Source organism: Eucalyptus grandis, chromosome 8, assembly GCF_016545825.1.
Source record: "Eucalyptus grandis isolate ANBG69807.140 chromosome 8, ASM1654582v1, whole genome shotgun sequence".
Lineage (NCBI taxonomy): Eukaryota > Viridiplantae > Streptophyta > Magnoliopsida > Myrtales > Myrtaceae > Eucalyptus > Eucalyptus grandis.
Window position 1 is genome coordinate 20,501,510 of NC_052619.1, and position 18,926 is coordinate 20,520,435.

At 40.5% G+C, this 18,926-nt stretch overlaps 1 pseudogene; it reads right to left on the reverse strand.

The window, feature by feature from the left end:
* LOC104457085 overlaps nt 1–18,926 on the reverse strand; it is a 61,143-nt pseudogene that overhangs the window by 40,955 nt on the left and 1,262 nt on the right.

Consider the following 18,926-nt stretch of genomic DNA (forward strand, 5'->3'; position numbering starts at 1 on the left):
ACATATGTGTCTAATTCTGAGGCGAAATTGATGTACGCGATCAATTCAGGGAAGAAGTTCTCTCTTCCTCACACAATTCTCTTCCACATGTACAGAGCGATGGTGAAGGACAAGGGCCGGTGCCTTACTCGGGTCTTGTGACTAAGATCTTCGAGACACTTGAATATTGAACCTCCACGACTCTTTGTGTTCGACCATGCGACAAAATGGTGGTGGGTTTAAAAATGCTGACAAAAATGCGTCCGAAAGAGCTTGATAAGGCAATGGAGAAGTTCAAAGTGAAAACTCCAGTTAAATCTCATCCGGTCTCTTTTGTGTCAAAAGGAAAGGAAGGAGCCCATGGGTGCTCCATCCAAAAAAAAAGAGCTCTAATCTTAGAGGATGAAGATGAAGAGGATGAACTCACTATCTCGCCTTGGCATTGAAAAGACTCGCTGCGTTCGTATCCGAATCAATGGAACGACGGGAGAAAGGAAAAGAAGCAGAGGAACAAGAACGAGAGAAGCGAGAGGAAATCGGAGAGAAAGAAAAAGAAGAAGAGGAGAAAGAAGTTGAAGAAGAAGAAGAAGAAGTAGTCAAAGAAAAGTCTGCGGATGAAGGCGGAGAGAAAGGCAATCAAGATTCTCACGAGCATGACCATCACTCTTCCCCAAATGAGGCCTTAGAAACGGGGGAGATGACGAGTAAGGAAGGACTACACCATATCCTGATCACAGTGAAGGTGTGAGTCGCTCGCAAGCAAATCCAAGAAGATATTCAGGCTTCTCAAATGCCTAAGGAAGGACATGACACCTCAACGCCAAATTTGCGCGATTACACCGAAGTTCCATCGTCTGCCTTTACTCCATCGATAGAGCAAATGCCGGCACGACGAGACGGACAATACCGCAGATTTTCGTCGTATCCTTGATCTTCTTCTGGAAATGCAGGGTCAAATATATGCTTTGGAATGTGAAATTCAAGTCATGAAGAATGCTGGACAAGCGTCTTCTGTTACCCTGTCGGATCAAATGCAAGACCTCGCTCATCAACTTCAAGCAAATGCCAAAGAAGTAGAGGTGACTCGTCTAAGGGAAGACTTGAAGAGGCTGGAAGGTGTCGTACAGTCGATGGGAGATTTCCAGCTTGTGCGCGTTCCCAAAAGCGACTTGACTCTTTCTCACATTTTTAATGATGACAAAAGGGGAGAATTGCCAGCTTTGAACCGAACTAAACTTTGACTTTCAATCTGTTTTTTTTTTTTTTATACTTATTTTGAGTATGACTTGGGTGTGGTGAACTTGGTGAATTTGACTGACTTGAGTGTGTGGATTTGAAATTGACTGTTGCATTTATATATCAAGTGTTATTGTATGGCTTTACTCATGAAAGACTAACATATTTTCTGTGGATGCAGAATCTAGTTGAGTTATTAATCTTTATGAGATATCCATATTGCTTGAGTAATGTTTTTGCAGGTCAAAGTTGTTTAAATCTATAGGAAAGTTTTGTCACCATTAAAAAGGGGGAGATTGTTGGAGAAATCTCTCTAGAGTGTTTTGAAGGCGACAAAACGTTTCTATCGCCCTAGTCTGGAACTGTGCACCCTTGTACTTAGAGTCCAAGTCTTTCAAATCACCAGACTCAGCACACAAGACACAAGACTCAAGACTCAAGACTATTCTCATTGACAGTTTCTAATCTAGCGACGAAGACGATCCAGAGCTAAAGTATTTGGTTAAGGATTTGGTCTTATCGACTGGAGAAGATCTCTTGGCTGGATTTGATTCAACGGATTATTTATTCGAAATCAAGATCGTTTGAAGATCCGATGATTGACGAAATATTCTTGGAATGTTCTATTCTTGGAAACCAAGATCCGATTGTATGGGCGAACATGATTGATGGGCTATCGACATGTTCCTTTAATAGCTCGAATGACCTTCTTAATTGATTCTGTCCAACGGGAAGATTAGAAGAATTCCTTTGGTAAGTGCCAACGGGTATGATGGCATAAATGAGTATAAAAAGAAGATGTTCCAGCTATTCTAGTAAGTGCTCGATAGAGAAATTTCGAGTCTCGAAGCTCCTTGATTATTAGTCGATTCATATTGAGCTAAACTGTACACACAAAGAGAGTCTATACTTAGTGATACCTTGAGAGAGTGTGGTAGATCTTCTACACCAAGAAATCAAGGAAGAACAAGATCTTGTAATATCTCTTTGTTCATAGTGGAATCTAGCCGAGTGGGGGTTGTCGGTGCGAAGAGTGGACGTAGGCTTGAAATAAGCGAACCACTATAAACCTCGTGTTCAATTTTCTCTTCCCTACTCTCGAGTCCGACTTTGATCGTTGTTTGTTTATTGACGAGGAAAAATTGTCTCATTTCTATCAACTGTCTAGTATTGTGCAATTATCATTAGAAATTACTCGTTATACCTATTCACCCCCCATCTAGGTACTTATACTAGCCATATCACTAGGGTGATGTCATCTTCCACTAATTTCAAATCCTCCACAACTATTTTCAATAGGTCCAATTTATTTTTCCGTCGAGGCATGAAATCTTATACGACAAATTCTTCAATTCCACTTGATTCTCTTCCAATTGATTTAAATTGAAGTCCATAAAATTAATCCAACGTCACCACACTTCAATTCACATCTTCACTTGTTCGTATAACCAACTTAAGTCCCAAAAGCGCGACCAAAGGCAGGCCTACTAATTTTCTGAACCAATTTAGCCATTCTTTGATTAATTTGCCGAAAAACTCGGTTTGCATGAAAAAATCTTCCAAAGATGAGTTAATATTCCTAAAATGATTTATGACACACCCAGACTTCCAATTTCTAAATTCGATCTCAATTTCACGGTTAATTTCACTTTAGCACGATTCTAGCGCGGCCTAACCTACCGGGTAGCCTTTAGAAATTTTCATACATTTGACCTATGGTTGATCATCTCAAGCCACAATGTACATCTTTGAAACATTAGCGACTTTCGGTTGTCGGGGTAATCTCAAGATTTCAAATACGAACATAGGGTACCCAATTGACAAAAAAGTCAGTCCAGTGTCGATCGACAAAAATTGTGCAATCTGGTGGAATCACACACACCTGATCACATGCCTCTATCGAGTTGACCTATCTCCAATCTCTAATCAATTTTTTAATTGTGTCGTAATAACCTTTGCAGATTAGCTCGGTCGAAAGATCGCTTCCTGGTCAAATTCTCGAGTTTAATGCATTAGAAACTCTTAACAGCTTCATCCAATAGACTAGTTTTTACATGAGTGGCCGACTCAAGGAAAAGAACTATATGCGTGCCAACGAAATACCCATCTCAATTTATTGAAAATAAAATTGTAAAATTGGGATGTCACATTGGATTAATAAGTGAATGCTAACAAGCTGTGAATGCGCAAAAAGTTGAGTTACGGCAGTTTTTCCTAATTGATTAGAAAATACACGTATTAGTGAATCAACGTGATCAGTAGAATGTAAACTCAGCTGCAAAATTGCTTTATATTCTCATGACATAATACATTTCGCTGCCAGATGAATAAAATCGGAAGAAATTGCTTTTGCTCAGCTGTCACATTTTTTGCAAGGTTCTTAGGCTAGACACGCCAACAATTGCACCCCAAAAGTTAAAAATTATGCCATGTCCAGCGAATCGGCAAATCAACTAAAACGAAACAGACTATTTGAAAAGAGGAAACAATAATGTTAAGGTACTGTATAAGAACAAAATAGTTAGAACAGCATAACGATATGGCTCAGTCAATAAAATTGGTTTTGTTTGTGCTAGTTGAGACTTAAAAAAAGAATCTGTTTGAGAACTAAACCAAAATTATAGAGAGAATTTTGGAACCCTTAATCCAAAAACAAACACCAAGAGCATAAAACAAATCAAGCAAACAGAAAACTAAATGCTCCCTTCCAGTTCCACCCCATCTACATCATATCTTCACAGTCAGCAAAATATGGCGCATTCAGTACAACATAAAAAGTAAAAAAAAAAATGTTGCATCTTGGAAAGGCAGAAAGAGATTTTCTTTTGATAGATAAGCATTAAGATATTATATAAGTACCCTGTACCTGCAAACAAACTATATTGAATACTGGCTGAAGACAGTCCTCCACTTGAGGAACTTCAATGACCCTACACGCTCCTCCAAGAGACAACTGCAGCATCCCCCCTTGAGCACATGACAATTAGGCGTCATTTACTGGCACGAAGTTGCTGAATAACTGATTGTTGCTTGCTGTTAACATTGACACCTTCAGTTTTAGACCAAACAGGGAATACTGGGATGCAAGTTAACCTATACCGCAAAAGCTAACCCGAAGCAAGCATCATGAATAGTAATCACTACAACAGGTAGACTGTCATCCACTAGAGCCAGGGAATGAATTTTCATCTCACCAGTAAGCATTCCTTCACTGTGCAGCATTAATACCACTTCCTTTACTACTAAAGAACCTTCCAAAGCTGCACCATAGTTGTATCCTCTGCCAAACATGAGAAGTGACTGCTCTGCAATCAGTAGCTTAGCAAGATCTTCCATTTCACGATCAAGTTTCAGCACCTCTCTAACTTTGTCTACAAGATATAAGTAAAAGATTTAATGCTTCATACAAAAAATTATCTCAAAATAAGTTCGGACGAAAAAGGCAGATACAACTTAGAAGTTCAGAAATTGTTAAGGTGAGGGAGGAAGTAACACATACTGGAAAGGTCAAAAAGACATCGATTGTTGCATTCTCTTTTAGTTGTACTCAAAAGTTTTGCGCTAAGTGTCGCCATAATTTGATGTGGCTCAACACACTTCAATAGTCGAGTGAATCTATCTATCTATAATGCTGCAGTGACGAGCCAGAGAATGCAGCGGATTGGGAGCGAAGGCGAGAGAGGAGCCAATTTTGAAAAGAAGAAGAGAGAGAGTCTTCTTCATTGACAAGAGGGAGGCCCAAGATTTTGAAATATTAGGGAGAATTTTCAGATCTATCCTGGTGGGACATGGCTCCATGTGTCACTCACCGACTGGAAAGGGATTATGCTGATGTGGTGGAGCATGGTCATGTCCTCAATTGCGATATCGCAAGGTGAGGCGGGAGGCTAACGTGGGAGGCTAAGGGGTTGGCTGCATATATTGTTCTATGAAACAAAATGTGTGAACAGTACTATCAGGAAACTCACATTATATTGCCGGGAACCCGAAGGAAGCGTGATCCCTACCTAGCCAGAAATGGTGTCACCGCTGCCACTTGTACGTCATCAAAGCCCAAGAAACAGCCGGCACTCCTCCCTTGCTCCGGCAAACTGTCACGCTTGATGGTGCTTGTCGCTCGACCACGAACACGTGTGGCGACCGACGGTAACCAGGCGGGGCTCGAGATGAACTCGCGCGAACCCCTTCTTCAGCTCCTCAGAAAACTCGCTCTCTCCCTCCACGATTCTGGTTTCAGCTAAAAGAAAAGATCTCATCCTGTGCGATCTGGTTTTTGCCAAAACCGTCGAGCCTCCCCCTGTCCTCCTCTCCAACGCTCGACGCACCTTGCTTCTGTATATATCCTCGAGCGATCGACAAGCACCCCTTGCCTCAGCGGGGGAATATTTTTCTTTTAGCCTCGCCACCTCACCATCCTAGAAGGTTCGGACTTGCTCCCGTCACCTCTCCGTCGCTCCTCCCTTGCTGACGGGCGCATGCTTGCTCACAGCTTTCATTTGGTCACGGTCAAGGACCGTCCCCCTTCTTGCATCACAGGCGTGAGTCGTGCTAAAGGAGGAAGAAACGATATGCTTTGAAAAAAGAAAATAAATGGGCTGGGAAAATAAAAGAAAGGATGGGCCTAAGGAGAAGTATTTTAGGGCCGAAGGTCATGCCAAGTGTGTCGGGCATGCTGGCCCATTCAATTTTTATTCATGTTGATTTCATTTTTCTTTTTCATTTTTTTTTCTTTTATAACTTTATATATTTTTGCAAAATAAATGGATATTTTAAAATGTCGACAAAAATCTAAGTGTCCACACAAGTGTGTCATCTTTAACTAAAGGATTTATGAAGAAGGTAACAATAGGAGAAGTCGAAAATACGAAGGGATGTGATTGGGAACAAAGTGTCATTAAACGTCTTGTGGAGCCGTATTATCGAAGCTCTACGAAAGAACCTTATGGAGCCGAACTCTTTGAGACCATGGATAACACAACTAAGATAAGAACACGAGCCACCACTCAAGGACCAAAATCCAAAACAAGTCCACGGTAGTGTCGTTAGTAAAATGGGTTCAAGGCAAGAAGTAATTACTTAGCAGTGCTGACGAAGTCCTTGAAAGTGAGGATATTGCCATTCCACACCACAAGATTCAACTCCCTAAGCCCCTCAACGAGCGTGGACACAAACCTCTCTTGAAATGTGGGGTCTTTATAATCGGCCTGCACAGCAAATCAAATCAAAACTAAGATGTCCATTCACACAGTTTTCCCAATTAGCTCAACACCAGAAACTTCACCCATCAAACCCCAATAATGAAACCCCATATCCAGATCTGAACGGGAAAAGAGGTAATTGTGCAAACATTTGGTGTGCAGTTTAGAACTAGCGATGCAAGTTCCAATGCGAAACTTGGTGCTGCCATATTCCAGTTGCTGACGGAGCTCCTGAAGGCGACAGTGGAGGCAGAGGCAACAACGATGCGTCGGAGAAAGCAGCGGATTGGGAGCCAAGGCGAGAGAGCGAATTTTGTGAAGGAGAAGAGAGAGAGAGTTTTCTTCGTAGACGAGAGGGAGACCCACAAATTTGGAAAATTGGGAGGGTCTTCTATGATATTTCTAACCTAATTTTTTTCTCGCAAAGTTATTCTAATTCTGCCTTAAATTGTTTTATGTCTTATTAAAAACCACCAACTTTAGATCCAGTCCTAATTTAATCCTAAAAATTATAAAATTTTATTAGTGATATGGCATTTCACATCATTGCTATAATTTTTTCCAAAAATTTCACATCTCAAAAGATGTTTTTTGAGGATAAATTTTTATATCAATCCAAACGACATCCTATTGGATTTGATATTTGGGTGAAAACTAGAGAAAAATCAAGATTGACTTTCTTCAATTGTTCTTACTCGAAAGAGAGTCTACTTTAACCCATAAAGGATCTTCAATTTTGAGCTTAGTCTTCAATTTTTCGTGCTTGGGAGTCTTCAATTTCTTGCAGTTAGAGAGCTCACATTCAAGATGCTCGCACTCGGGTCATGACGCCTTGAACAATTCGCTCGAGAATTTTTGACGTAGGGTTAATGGGGATAGATTTATGAGAAAAAAAAGTTAAGGAAAAAATTGAGAATAGACTTAAGATAAAAGATTTTATGATAGAATTGAGAGTGGACCTAAGGTTCGATGACATCTATAAAATGAAAAAGGTTTTGGATAAAATTGAGAGCATATCTAAAGGCAGAAGGTCTTTTAGGTATTAATCCTATTGGAGAGAATTTTAGGATCACCCACGTGGCCCTCCCACCAAATCACCTCGTTGACCGCCGCGTCTTCAATTGCGGCTTGAAAAATCAAGAAGCAGCCCAGAAGCTGCCTGTTGACTGGGCGATAGAAAGTGGGAGCCCCGGACTTTACCAACGTAGCCTCTTCGTTAATCGTACTGACTAATCGGACCCAGTTTATACGGGGCAAAATAGTCCCCTTCGGGTCCTGTGTAGGTATGTATATATGCCCGGGCAGCGCCTGGGAAGATGCCTCGTACACTAGGGTCGGCAAAAGCACACATATACTGAGGCATGTGTTTTCCCAGAGCCTGGGCATATATACAGTGTACGAGGTATGTATTTTTCCAAACGCTGACCGGGCATATACACAGTGTACGAGGCATGTGTTTTTCCAAATGCTAATTTAGACACATGAACAGTTTACGAGCTGTTTTTCCAAAAGCTGATTTTGACATAGGGATATGTCCAAAACTTTCGCAATGACCACTGAAAAACAGTGGTGACATAGGGATATGTCCAAAAACTTTCGCAATGACCACTGAAAAACAGTGATCACTGTTTTTCAGTGGTCATTGAAAGTTTTGACATATCCCTATGTCAAAATCAGCTTTTGGAAAAACAGCTCGTAAACTGGAAAACACACACGTATGTAAGCATATATATATATATATAGAGGCATCTGCAATCGGCCAAAATATGCTCCCCTCTAGCCATCTTTCTCTCTCATCATTTCTACACAAGACTGCCGATCCTCAAGAAGCTGATCCCAATGCTGCCTGACCGTGGTCCCGACACAAATGTCCGAGGTTCCCCTGGCTTCACTTCCTTCCACCCCATCCTCGCCTTCCTTGTTTCCGTGCTGGTGAACTTCGTCGAGGTGAAATTCCAAGGGAAACCCGAGTCCCCATTCGAGACCCACCCTTTTGCCACCTCCCTTGCCGTCTTCTGTCTTCTGTTCTACTGCGCACTGGCGCTTGTCGCTCACCTGTCGTTGGCTCCCGCTTGCTGCGCCCGAGTGTTCCACGTTCTCATGATGCTCGCCGCCACGCTTTTAGTGGTGTCCCTCGCATCGGTGTTGGTCCCGGGCCCCTTTCAATCATTACCCTATCTCTTGCCATTCGCGTTGCTTCCCGTGGTCCTCTTGCCCTGTCTCGCTCGAAACCTTTCCACATGGGCTCACCACAAGAGTGTATCTATTTTTGTCCACGTTTTCCGCCCTCGCCGACTAGCAGCCCCGACGCTCTTGCCTCGTACAGCCACGGATGCCCGCGCTTCGTGCCGGAATTGGGAATCGATCCAAGCTGACCCATCCCCACATGTCCTACTGGGTGCCCACCCCCAGCACACCCTGGAAAGTGAAATTACAGTTCAGAAGAAAATAACATCGCGTTGCACAACCTTACCAATGCCAGAAGCAGCTTATGGTTTTGCTTTTGTTGGTATCTCATGAGTCATATTGTATTTTGTTGGTGTCTAATGAGAGTCATACCATATGGTGTCTAATGAGAGTCAAATCATATTTTCCATGTACGAGTAATTGATAGAATGAACTGCTCACGGAGCAAGTAGACATCAAAATTCTTTCCATTTGAATACATGAGGGCTCTGTGTATCTACAAATTGAACCACATCATGGAGCTAAGTATCACACTAAAAAAGGAAACTAGAACATGGTACAAATTGCCTTAATGACCGACATGATAATCACCACTCGAGAGACCCGCTTAACGTCAAAAACTGATATTAGCAAAAGAAGCAAATCCTATCTCATATACTTAATCAATTCCATTAATCTTGTACCTTTAATAACACATTTTTTGTTATACTACCTGTTCTCTTTTCCCAAATGAGGATACAATCTTCCTCTTCCAACCTCCACCTTGAAACAATGTTTAAGTACCATGAGCACGGCACTCAGAGGCAGATTGACAAATAATTGCATAACAAGACGCGAACGCGCAAAAAGATGGGTTACGACAGTAGTTCCGAATTGATCATAAATAAAGATCTTACAAGAACTGCCATTCCAAAAAGTACAAGTGATCAATAGAATGTATATTCTGTGTAAGAAGATGCTTTATATTTTTATGACATAATCCATTTCGCTGCTAGGTAAACACAATAATATATATATATATCTGTTAGTAGGCTTCTAGTCTGTCGTCACACTCTTTGCGAGGTTCCTGGGTTGGTCGACATTGTATCCTCTTAGGATCGTGAGATGATACGCCAACAACTGCACCCCAAATGTCAAAAGATTATCTCATGTCCAACGAATTAGAAAAATCTAGTAAAAACGAAACAAGCTATTTGAAAGGAATAGCAGGAATGTGAAAATACTGTATAAGCAATGAATGAATAAACAAATAAAAAAGCAAAATGTTAAGGCTCAATCAATAAAATTGATTTCTTTTATTTTTGTTGAGACTTAAAAAAAAAAAAAAAAACTCGCTTTTAGAACTAAATGCTAAATCATGGAGAGAATTTCAGAACTCTTAATGCAAAAACAAACAACAAGAGCATAAAAAATCAAGGAAACAGAAAGCTACACGCTCCCATCCAGCTCCACCTATCTACATCATAGCTTCATCTTCAGCAAATTATAACGCATACAATAGAGTAGGAAAAAAAAAGATGGTGCATCTTGGCAAGCATAGAAAACTATTGGAAGTACTCTGTACCTGCAAAGGACAGTCTGCTACCTGAGGAACTTCAATGACTCTACATGCTCCACAAAGAGACAGCTGCAGCATCTGTGGCATAATTGTAACCTGTGCCAAACATGAGAAGTGACTGCTCTGCAATCAGTAGCTTAGCAATATCTTTCATTTCCTGGTCAAGCTTCAGCACCTCTCTAAGTTTGTCTACAAGATATTAACAAGGGATTTAATGTTTCATACAAATTATTTATCAACATGAGTTTAGAAAGAAAAGGCACATCCAACGGAAGTTCAGAAATTGTGAAGGTGAGATAGGAATTGACACATATTTGGAAGGTCAAAAAGACAATCAATTATTCCTTCTCTTTTCACTTGGTTAGAAATAGCATCCCCTCCAATTGCAAAAGCTAACATAGCCATAACAACTATTTGACTTGTATATGCCTGCTCAAAAAGCATATCTGTAAATCAATTTCATGAAAAAGAAAAAAAAAAAAGACATGAAAATCTTGAAGAAGAGAGGACCATTTCTGCAACAGAATGTCAAAAGGTGCTCTCTCACGTTGGTGATTGCCACGCCTATTTCAGCACCAGCATTTATATGGACACCACAATGTGTATTTCTGGCAACTGCACTACCAACAGTATTAGTAATTCCTCCGCATAATGCACCACTCTGGAGAGCATATTCCAGTGCATGTAAGGTATCTGTTGTCTCTATAAAAGGGGCCTTGATGATCCAAACAATCACTTGCAATTTCCATTGTCATAGGAATTCCTATTTCGAAAGCAAGCAAACAAGAAAAGAGTTGGTAAAAATAAATTGACATCTCCAACCCGCATAAGTTATCATTCACTACTTGCCTGAGAGTTCTTCCAAGACGGGCCTTGCGGCTAATGGAGCACTATAACTCTTACCACAACCAATAAAAACAATCCTCCGGCTCCTCCTAATTGTCTTGAGATGATCCTTCAATCCACCCAGACGAACAGTCTTAGCTTTGCAGGTGCCTCCACGTATAAGTCTGCCCCTCATTGTGGTTGTTAGAGATTCTGGCTGTTCATGAATTTCTTTCTGCATATAATGCTCGTAGTTTCCTTTATTTATTTGTTCAACTTCCATCTCGAGAACAGAAAGTGCACGCTGTACAGATGCTGGCATGGAAAGTACACCACGTTTTCCTTTGTCACCATCAAACTTTAAGATAGATACCCCTCCATCCTGATGCAACCAGCATTAGTAGAATAAATTCAGCATTTGCTTCTCATGAGTCACTACGTTATCAAAATACTCTGGAAAGAAACGATCATAGTCATCAGCCCTCAATTGAGGTGATATAGCAGGACTTTCCGCATCAAAGTTCACCTCCCATGAAGGCAACATGCTCCTCCAATGGAAAAGGACAAGACTGCTATTCAGCTACATGCAAGAAGTCAAGTCAAATAGAATTCTGGCGACATTGAAACGAAAGGTTCTCGGTACAACTAAATAGGTGGTTAGTACTGGTGATATTAAGCATATTTTACAATGTTGCTATGCAGTCTGACGGTATATTCACAAATTGATACTGAGACGAAATCGATAGAACTTACGTTGAAGTGAAGTACCCCCCACCCCTAAAATCTTAACAACTAAGATACATTTGGTCAATCAATAAAACATAAAATCAAGAGACTGATAAGGCAGCCTGTGCCATAAAGGTTAAGAATACACATAAATTCCTTAAAACAACTATGTAATTACCTTCAGATCAACAACTTCACCTTCTTCAATGACCAGAACTGTTCTTGTGTGCTCAACCAGAGCATTTGCATCACTCGATAAAAACAGTTCCCTGGGATTCCCATTCTGCGAAGGGTACTTATCATCATGAAATAATGATCCTTTGCTTGATTCTTCCGTCAATTCCTGAATGAATTAATAACTATGTTACAGTTGTGATAAATTACAAGACAAACAAGAATTTTGTCAACTAAAATGCATAGGTAAGACAAACAGGAATGGACAACTACACATATGAATAAAGAAATCCTAAGACTAAGCTACAGTTGATGCATCATGGAGACCTAAAAATGAAGTAAGAGTTCAACACCATAGACAACCACAAGCTTTTCTCAAACTTATCGTATCATGACCAAAAATATGTGCCATGGTGGACAACAGAAACAATGCTATTCCAATTCCCGGTTCTAATAGGAAATTAATGTGCATCCAGCTTAGCATTTCTAAGGCACTCTAAGACCCAAAGTAAAAACTCAATATACTGTCTTCACCAAGCAAAACAGATGCTATTCAACTCTTTGCAGAAACATTGTATCATAAGAAACATTTGATTGAACTATGGTTAATAGCCTGAGTTCTAGAAGAACATACATAGCATAGCTTTTAGTGAAGCTGAAAGGACACAAAGCAACTGAAAATAGATAATGATTCATGAGATGTGATCAAAAGTAACTCATTTGCAACAAGTACCACCCAAGTTTTAAATGGAACTTACTTTGACTTCCAGTACAACTTGACTAAATGTGACAGTCGTGTCACCTGCAGTCCAAATAATATACCAATCATAAGTTAAATGTCACTGAACATTGTGCTCTAGGGTAAAGTAACACGATAGCACACTTCAAGACACAAAGCAAATTATGTGGAATATGTATATATGATGAGCACAATCCCATTGGTGGTCATATTGCCAGTCAATTTACAACAAGCAAACAATTGGAGAAAGAAAATCAAATTTTGCCCAAAATGATGTCATTCATACGCTAAAAGGCTGTTGCAGAATTAAGTATCCATTTACTGAGGCCCTACAGAAAGGAAATGAGTCACCAAAACAATTTGTTTTAAGCTCTGAAGCCCCTACGCTTGTTGGGAAAAGTACTGGTGCAACATGGGCCTGACATACATAAACGATACTTTCAACAAAAGATGTCAGAGATGTTTTATCCATCATGGCTCTTTAGTGTTTACAAAGAGTTGAACAGATTTCCAACACTACAACCTTCATATAATTACACGAGATTCAACTGAAAATCTATAGATTAATAATATAGCTTCAATTGGAAGATTGTTAAGCAAAAATTAAAATGATTAACTTCAACTTTTTTAATTTCAGTGTCTCTTGAAATTGTGTTGACTGAGGTTTCCTTTTCTTCACACACAAATTCAGTAAGAAGCTCATTAAAATGCCATGATGATCTTCATTGCATATAAGCCATTACCTGAATCTTCATTAGATTTATCAAAAACGTACTTGGCAAGCTTAGGAATCACTTCAGTGTCAGTATCAGATTCAAATTTGAACCCATGTCGAATTAGCATTTGCTTTAAGACCTGCAAATGTAAACGAAAAGGTAAGAACCTTAGAAGAATCTACCGACAATTTTTTTTCGTTACTTTTAAGCTAGAGAGAAATACCATTGAGATTGTACAGAATTTTACAGACTCATCACAGAGTAACATTTAAATTAGGAGCATATCATATAGTTCTTTTACGAAAGCGTCTTGGTATCTAAAAATGCTTCTCACTGGGGTAAAATGAGGTCCATAACCTGTTGCAAGGTTCCTTATGGTACACAGGACATTTGCTGCTAATGATCCACACTTCAAGCTGCATGTGCTCTGTGAAGCCTTCAATGAAAGGTCCATGATAATATGACAGAAGGATAAGCCTTGCGCCAGTTTATTATTAACAATGACTAATGTGGCCTATTCATAAGACCCCTTACTAGATCAATCAAATAAAGCTTCATTGATTGAATCAACTTCTCCCTCTAGTCAGCAGCTATGGCTTCACTCACATTCTAAGAAAGAGTAGTTGTCTAGATTAAATACCTCTAAGATGCATAAACTGATTTATGGCATAAAATCATCCAAACACAAAATATGATCTGCGATACCTCAGGAGATGTAAGCATTACATTGTCATAATGTTACAAATAATCAATGACAAGGATGTACTTTCAGACATGAAAATTTGAAAGCAAACTCACCTCAAAGGTGAAAGAAAGCTTTCATAATTTATATAGCAAAATGCATCCTGAATATAAATAAAAAGTATACTATAGTCCAAATAGTTGCCAGTTAAGCCTTAACCAACCTCATGATTAGTGATGACCCCATTGTGTACAACCAAAAACTCATTTTCAGCATCGGAGCTCTGAGGATGACTATTCCTAGGAGCAGGCTCTCCATGAGTCGCCGACTGTGCATGCACTATTCCGGCATGAGTAAGAAAAGATTCCTGCAAATTCAAGTCTCTGGCATCAACCTCTGATGAAAACATAATCAACAGTGAGTTCCTTGAACTTGGTTGAGGAAAACTAAAAGCCAGACTTGAAATATGGAGATGTCAAATAATCCATCACACAAATATAACAAAAGTAAAACGGCCACACAGAAGTTTCGTTTAACGGAATAAACTAGAAAAATCTTACACGAAAATACATTCCTAGTTCGAAGATGTTGAGTAACGCATGCACCCGTATAAAACTGCAACATTTAAACCAGTGGAGCTCCCTTGAATTTACAATGAGGCGCGATAGTTTCAATGGCACAAATGGATTCAAGGTGAATACACATGGTCTATGTAATAATATTTCCTTCAATCCAAAAACTGCATTTAAACTTGACAGTGAACATGTGACCACTGCTTAACATTCCTCTATCTCCCAAAAAAAAAAAAAAAAAAAAAAATCCTAATGCTGCTCGAAATGAAAATACTCTCAACTTGTATTTTTGCCAAATTAATTTCTAAGAGAATCTCGGAGAAAAGATGGACTTTCACACCTCAATGAGCTTTGATTATGTCCAGCAACTATTAGCAACAAGGTTAAACTTTCACCCCCACAATGAATATCTAGTTTCACCCAGAAGCTCAGGTATAAAAACAACTTGGAGCGAGTTTAGATAATGTCCACCACCATCAGCAATAAGGTTGGTCTCGATTAAAGTCCCACTGAACAAAGGCCAATTTCATTGTCACGACGCTTCCACCTCTCGCTTCTTATTTCCTCTTCCTTATCTTAGCCAAGTAACTGTGTTACTTCACCAGAATCAGAAAGCCGAAGAAGAAAAGGCAGCCCTTTGGATTATTGAGCTTTTTCTGAATAGAAACAGCAGAATGATAAGAAGGGCGTGTCTTTCTGTTCCAGTCCAAAAGACGCTCTCCAGCAGTGCATTCTGACCACGTGGACGGTTACTCTCGAAATTAGTCCAAAAGGGGACCAATTGACAAACAACACAGCAGGTCTAACCGCCGAAGCGGCAGAACAACGTCCTTTAACGAGGACAAACATAATAAATTAACTAAAACAAAAAAGAGAGACCGAATCGGATCGAGGAGATGAACTGTTTCCGAGCTGCGCATGAAAATCATATGCAGAGACATTTTCCACGAGAATCATGTCAAGCGGGGCAGATAAACTAAACGGGGCAATCGATCGTTCCGAAATCAATCTCCAAATCAAACGAGAAGCATAATATATAAGAAAGCTTCGTCAGATCACAAGGCGAGCGGGAAATTCGAGCGCGAGAAGGGGAATTGGGGGTATACCTTGGTAGACGGATTTTACGTGGGACTCGATGTTGCCTTCCCGCCAGAAGACGAGAGGTGGGAGGGAGGAGGAGGAGGAATCGATAGAGACGCCGGCGGAAGCGTAGCCGCGGGGCTGAGGCGACGGAGGCCATGAAGAGGACCTGGAGGATGTAGCTCCTCTCCCTCTTCACATTGTAGTTCAGGCAGGCGAATATGCCGCACGTTTCTCCCCTTCTTCACCCTTCGCCTTCCGCGCCCGCGTCCGCCTCCATGGCTGCCGGAGCTCCGACTAAAAAATCCGCGAGAGGGAGACGGAGACGGGGAGAGAGAGAGAGAGAGAGGTAGTCAGAGATGGAGATCACTTCTGACCTTTGACCCGCTCTACTACTTCTTCTTCTTAGTTGTCTTCCTCGGAGGATCGAAGGATGATGATCGACGACGATTCGTCAAGAGGTGGTCGTGTCGCCACCAACGACCCCACCACCAACGACCTGTGCTTGAACGAGATGAAAACGAAAGATTATGCTGATGTGGAAATATTAGAGAGAATTTTCAGATGGGTCACTCTCTCCTCACCGAGTGTATAGAGATCATTCTGATGTGGTGGAGTGCAGCCACGTCCTCAATCGCGAGATCGCAAAGGTGACGCAAGAGGCTAACGTGGAAAGTTAAGGATGTGATAAAACGATTCTATTTTAAAAATCAATTTTTAGCTAAAAATTGGTTCTTCTATTTTTACTCTATCGCCAAGTTTCGAGCGAAAATACGTGTTTGATAATCTTATAAACTTTTTGTTCTAAAATAAAAATTCATTTGATAATTACACGAAATTTCTCTCTTCATGAGTTATGATAGGAGGTGGCCAACGTCCAACGGGCGACCAGCGGCAACCAGCGCTTGGTGGCCCGTGTCCGGCATGCGGCGGTGTGTGGGCACTAGCAGCGTGTGGCCAATGTTCGATGTCTAGTGAGAGGCGGTAGGAGGTGAGCGAGCAGTGTTCGGCAGCTAACGATCGGTGGCAAGAGGCAAGCAAGCAACATCCGACAACTAGCGACTGGCAGTGGGATGGCAATGAGCATCCAACGTTTGGCAGTTGACGATCGATGAGTGATGATAGGAATAGATTCAACATACCCGCCCATTTTTTAATTTGAAGAGGTCAAGCTGTATTGTTGCAACTTTGAGAAAGAACCTGATGGAGTCGAACCCTTTGACACCATGGAAAACAAGACTAAGATAAGAACACAAATCACTCAAGGACCAAAATCCAAAATGAGTCAACAGTAGTGTCGTTAGCAAAATGGGTTCAACGTAGCAATTACTTGCCAGTGCTGACGAAGTCTTCGAAACTGAGGATATTGTCACTCCCCACGGCAAGATTCAACTCCCTAAGCCTTCAACGAGTGTGGACACTGAACTTCTCTTGAAATGTGGGGTCTTTATAATCGGTATGCACAACAAATCATATCAAAACTAAGATGTCCATTCACCCATCAAACCCTATAACAAAAAACCCCATATCCAGATATAAACAGGGAAAGAGGTGATTGTGCAAACATTTGGCGTGCAATTTAGAATTACCGGTGCAAGTTCCGGTGGGAAACTTGGTGCTGCCATATTCTAGCCACCGACGGGGCTCCCGGAGGCGACGGCGGAGGCAGAGGCGCAGGCGCAGGCGATGCGACGTAGGATGCAGCGGATTGGGAGCGGAGGCGAGAGAGCGAATTTTGAAAGTGGGGAGAGAGAGAGAGAGAGTCTTCTTCGTTGAGGAGGGGGAGTTTCCTCGTCTCTTCGAAGAGGACAAGGGAGTCTTCGATGACGAGAGGGAGACCAGAATTTGGTGAGGAATATTAGGAGAATACAGTCAAAAATCTATGTGTGAATCAATTCTACGAAATTTCTCGCAAAAAAACTCCCAATTTTCAGTCTTATTTTAATTCTATCCTAAACCATTTTACCTATAAAAAAAAAAAAGAAGGAAAAAGACCTTCTCCATTTTGTAGCGACGGTCGTTCAAGAGTTGTTCGTGGGCCTTGGCCCTTCTATTAGCCCATTTCGTTCTTCCAATCTAGCACAAATAGGTGAATGAGCGTCTATCGATTTTCACCAATTAGCCGTGCTGCGCTTGTTCTTCAATGTCCAAGGTCATCTTCATATTCCTTTCTGTTTTATTTTACGCCATCATTTTTTTTTCTCTTACACCTTAGATTAGAAATGAGGCAAAATCCCATTTTTTCCCACTAGTTTTATTTCATATTGATAATTACTTTTATTATTCTCCCCTACAATCACAAAGTACATCAATTTGTCTTGTAGTGATTTTGTTGCAATTATCTAAACGTGGTTAGGCGGAGTAGAACGAATGAAATCTGAATCTTTTTCAAATCAATTTTTGCCATCTAGAAAGGTACCATAGAGGTTTGAAATTTCATTTTCTTCATTGAGGAATGTACAGTCAATTTTATTATAAAGATTTGGAACGAGGAAGAAAACACACACTACGCGCATCGTATTCTCTTATTGAGGAGTATACTTGTTGTTATGTTTTGGTTGTAAAAAAATTTATTCTTCCTTTTACACATTCACATTTCCACAAAAATCGCCTACCCATTAATATTTTTGATTTCTTTTCATTTACTTTAACTCCATGGATTCTCTATTCATCTATTTTTCCTTTCTATTTTTTTCTTGATAAATATAAAATTGCCCAAACTAAGATGTCCATTCACACGATTCTCCCAATTAGCTCGACACCAGAAACTTCATCCATCAAACCCGTATAAACCCATATCTAGATCTAAATAGGAAAGAGATTATTGCACAAACATTTAGCGTGCAATTTAGAATCATTAGTGTAAGTTCCGGTGTGAAAGTTGGTGCTGCCATATTCTAACCGCCGATAGGGCTCCTGGAGGAGGTAGCAGCGATGCGCCAGAGAAAGCAACGAACTGGGAGCGAAGGCGAGAGAGTGAATTTTAAAAAAAAAGGAGAGAGAGAGAGGGGGGGTCTTCTTCGATGACAAGATGAAGACCCAAAATTTTGCAATATTAAGAGGGTCCAATACCGTTTAAAATTTTAACTTTACCTCGAATTCTAATTCTACGATATTTCTATCTTTTTCTTTTTGTCTTGTCAAAAACCCCTCAACTTTTAATCTTGTTCTAATTCTACCTTAAACTGGTTTTTATCTTATAAAAAACCGCCAACTTTATAAAAAGCACTAATTCAACCTAATTGTTTCCTCAT